The following is a 5,042-nucleotide window of genomic DNA, read 5'->3' as shown; positions in this document are numbered from 1 at the left end:
TCATATCCTTGATGGCCATTTCTATAACATCTCTGGATAAATGTCTATTCAATTTCTTTGTTCATTTTTAAATTGGGTTATTTGTTTTTTTGATATTGAGTTGTAGAAGTTCTTTATACATTCTAGCTATACCCCTTACCAGATATATTATTTGCAAATATTTTCTTCCATTCTGTAGATTGCCCTTTCACTCTGTTGACAGTGTACTTCAATAAACAAAAGTTTTTGAGTTTGATGTAGTCCCATTTGTCTATTTTAGCTTTTGTTGCCTGTGCTTTTGCTGTCATATTCAATAAGTAATTGCCAACTCTAATGTCATGAAGATTTTCTCCTATGTTTCCTTCTGGGAGTTTCATAGTTTTGAGTATTATATTTAAGTCTTTAATCCATTTTAAGTTAATTTTTGTATGTAGTGTAAGATAAGGGTCCAACTTTATTCTTTTGCCTGTGAATATTCGGTTTTCCCAATACCATTCATTGAAGAGACTCTTCTTTACCCATTGAGTGGTTTTAACACTCTTGTCAAAGATCATTTGGCCATATTTGTAAGGGTTTATTTCTGAGCTCTATATTTCATTGGTCTATATGTATGGCTTTAATGCCAATACTACACTGTTTTAATTATTATAGCTTTATGACATGTTTTAAAATAGAGAAGTGTGAGTTCTCCAACTTTGTTCTTTTTCAAAATTGTTTTGGCTATTCAGTTAAGACCTTTGTTATATTTGTATGTTTCTATGTAACATGTTCAGTCATTCCTCTAGCTTTTGGAACATATAGAATGATTATGGCTTAAATGTGTCCCCTCCAAAATTCGCCTGTTGTGAATGTGGTAGTAATAAGAGATAAAACCTGTAGAGGTGCTTAGGTCATGAGGGTGCCTCTCTCATGTATGGAATTAAGACCCTTACAAAAAACACTGCACACAGCATTTGCTTGCCCTTCCACCTTTTTCCATGTGAGTACACAGTCTTCCTCCCCTCCAGAGGATGTAGCCTTTACCAGACAACCAAACCTGCTGGTTCTTTGGTCTTGATAATTTTCTGTTCTTTATAAGTTACCCATTATCAGATATTAGAACAGTACAGATAGGCTAAGACAGAAATTGGTACCAAGATGTGGGGTTGTTGCTATAAAAAAAAATCTAAAAACGAGGCCAGGCATGGTGGCTCACGCCTATAATCCCAGCACTTTGGGAGGCCGAGGCAGGCAGATCACGAGGTCAGGAGATCGAGACAACCCCATCTCTACTAAAAATACAAAAAATTAGCCAGGCGTGGTGGCAGGTGACTGTAGTCCCAGCTACTCAGGAGGCTGAGGCAGGAGAATGGCATGAACCCAGGAGGTGGAGCTTGCAGTGAGCCGAGATCACGCCACTGTACTCCAGCCTGGGCAACAGAGCAAGACTCTGCCTCAAAATAAAATAAAATAAAATAAAATAAAATCTAAAAATGTGGAAGCAGCTTTGGAACTGGGTAATGGACAAAGGCTGGAAGAGTTTGGAGGAATAGGCCAGAAAAATCATATACTGCTGTGGCTGAAGCATTAAGGGTAATTCTGGTGAGATCCCAGAAGAGGAGAGCTGTAGAGAGAGCCTTGGTATTCTTAGAGATTACTTCAGTGGACAGGAAGAGAATATTGGTAGAAATATGGACAGAGTAGACAACTCTGATGAGATTTTAGACAGCAATGAGTAGTATCTTACTGGAAACTGGAGGAAAGCCCATCCTTGTTACTGAATTACATTCCTGTCCGATGACCTTATGGAAGACAGAACTTAAGAGCAATGAACCAGGATATTTGGCAAAAGAAATCTCTAAGCAGCAAAGCTTTGAGGATGCTATGTGGCTTCTTTTAACTGCTTATAGTAAAATGTAAAAGGAAAAATAGTTTAAAGATAGAACCTATAATAAAAGGAAAGCAGAATGTAAAGATTTGGAAAATTTTTAGCCTGGCTATGTAAACAAAGAAAGAAAACCAAGGGTGCAGCCATGTGACCCTTTTATAAGGAAATATGTATGGATAGTATAAAGCCAGGTGCTACTCATCAAAAGAAGGGAAGAATGACCTCAATGGCATTTTGGAGATCTTTGAGGCTCTTCCTCTCATCATAGACTCAGACTGCCAGGAATTTGAGGCCAGAACAATTTTGAGAGAGGCCCGAGGACTCTCATAAAGCCTTGGGATTCATGATTCAGGGCCACTCTAAGTCTCTGCTCCCTTCATTCCAGGACAGCACTCCTCAGCCACCCCAACTGTGGTTCAAGTGAGCCTAAGTGCAGTTCAGGCTGCTACTCCAAAAGGCAAAACCCACAAACCTTGACAATGTCCACATGGTGCTAACTCTGCAAGGATGCAGAGTGTGCAAGCTCTATGGAGGCTGTTAAAAATGCCATCAGAATTTTAATAAAAATTGCATTGAATCTGTAGGTCACTTTGTGTAATATGAAAGTTTTAACAATATTAATTCTTCCAATCCATGAACATGGGATATCTTTCCATTTATTTGTCTTTTTCAATTTGTTTCATGAGTTTTTTTTGTAGTTTTCAGTGTACAGATCTTTCACTTCATTATTAAATTTATTTCTTAAGTATTTTGTTCCTTTTGATGCTATTTTAATAGAATTATTTTCTCAATTGCTTTTTGGATCAGTCATTGTTCTTGTATTGAAATACGACTTTTTTAATGTTGATGTTATATTCTACAACTTCACTGAATTCATTTAACAGTTTTCTGGTGGTGTCTTTAGGGTTTTCTATATATAGGATAATGTAATTTGAAATCAGAGACAATGTTACTTTCTTTCCAATTCAGATGCTTTCTATTTCTTCCTCTTGTCTAATTGTTCTGGCTAGAATTTTCAGTACTAGTTGAATAGAAGTGGTGAAAGTGGGCACCCTTGAAATCCAAACTGTTCCAAATAACATTTGAAGTAATATATTAATTAGATTCTACTTGCTTTTTAAAATTACTGCCCTGAACTACTGCCTCCACACAGTATACATCCAGCCAAAATATGCCCCATACATTGTCCCTTCTATGAAGGTATTTCTCCAGTTGGAATTATTTTTCCCTCGTATGCCCACTTGTCAAAATATATAAAGCCCAGCTTAAATTACTTTATTCATGGAGATTTCTCAGTCACTCTGGTTTGACCTATGTGATAAGTCTTTTTTAAGCTTGTAATAAAACATGTATCTAACTTTTCCCTACATTAACTTTCAGAGTTTAAATTTCTTAAAAGCAGTAAGTGTCTCTAGTTCATCTTGGCATTTTTATTTCTTGCTTCAACTGACTAATAAGAGTTGACTAAACTGAGTTAGCTAAGGAAAAGAAAGTACCCTCCTCTGTTTTGCTCTTTCCCACCCCAATCAGAATTTTTCACAAGCTTTGTTGAAACACACCAAACCATAATTCTCACCTACATTTTCTATATAGATCACTATCTACCATAGAGACATTGCTCTCTGCTGAAGCCCAACAAGACTTGTCTCTTATTTTCACTAGCTTTATTTATTTCAACCTTCTGGCACAACCATATAATATCTTTTTATTTCCTTATGGGAACATATGTGAGTAATAGTTTTTATATTCTCTTATTCTTAAGCAAAGTATCCCAAGGGCTGGGCACCTGTTCTGACAAATATTGAACATCTACAGTAAGATAAGTGAACATACAGTAAACACACATTTCTTTAAAATTCTCTCTTTGTTTAGAAAATCACACATATTTGCCTTTTATTTGTCCACACAAATTCACAAGAAGTTTTTTCTCTGAATCCAAGTCAAGGCAGAAAATATTGTGATTCTATGTCACTACAGACCCACATTATTTGCCCTCAGGAAGTAATACAAAGAATCAGACACTCTCTTCCTCCCTCATTTCTGGGAAGATCATCAGGTTGTCCCAGTGGAGGCTCATCTATAAGTACAAGTAAAACCCTTCTGCAGCCCTCTGTTTAGTGAGTGGGCAATTCCAGGTTGAGCCTCAACTTTTCAGGTAATTGAAGATTCTAACCATCAAGGAGGAGCTGAACACAGTGCAGTACTACCTGAGCAATAATTGGCTTCTACACCAGTTTAAAGAACAATGACAATGCCGTAGGTACTTGAAGAATATTATTTACAAGCTAAGTAAATAAAAACTCAGTTGAATCAGTTTTGCCACCATGCATGTATATCTTGGACTGTCTTTTTCCACAAAGCTGTTACAGGTTTTCTACTTCCTTAAGTTAAAGATCTAGGCTATAATTTTTCTTATTAAATAACTTAAACTTTTACATGTTAGTACAGATGAGAGCATATTATAAACTTTAGTATATGACTTTCCAAAAAGTTCACAATTCATTTTTAATTTATTCTGTAAAGCAATAGCTAATGAAAGTTTGTGTTTTTTTATTGGTTGGTTGGTTAATTTCTTCGTTTAAATTTGTATAATTAAATTTTATTCTAGTTTTCAGACTATGTGACTTGTACAATTTCTGCTCTTTGGAGTTAATAAGACTTTTGTTTACTGGGCCATCATGCATTTTGTAAGTCTTGTATAAACTTTCAAAAAAACATATTCTTTGTATGTAGAATATACAGCAATATAATTTTACCTCATTTAATAGTATTACTCTAAATACTCTTCACATGTCAAGAATATCAGTGGTCCACAACTTTTTGGCACTAGGGGCTGATTTTGTGGAAGACAATTTTTCTACGAACTGGGGTTGGAGGATAGTTTCGGGATAATTCATGCACATTGCATTTATTGTGCACTTTCTTTCTATTATTATTACATTGTAATATATAATGAAATAATTCTACAATTCACCATAATGTAGAATCAGTGGGAGCCCTAAGCTTGATTTCCTGCAACTAGACAGTCCCATCTAGGGGTGATGGGAGACAGTGACAGATAATCAATTATTCAATTGTCATAAGGAGCACACATCCTGGATCTCTTGCATGTGCAGTTCACAATAGAGTTATCACTCCTGTGAGAATCTAATGCTTTGTCAGAAAGCAGAACTCAAGCAGTAAAGCAAGCGCTGGG

Source organism: Nomascus leucogenys, chromosome 9 (assembly GCF_006542625.1).
Source record: "Nomascus leucogenys isolate Asia chromosome 9, Asia_NLE_v1, whole genome shotgun sequence".
In the NCBI taxonomy this organism is placed as follows: Eukaryota; Metazoa; Chordata; class Mammalia; order Primates; family Hylobatidae; genus Nomascus; species Nomascus leucogenys.
Note: the sequence above shows the minus strand (reverse complement) of the source record.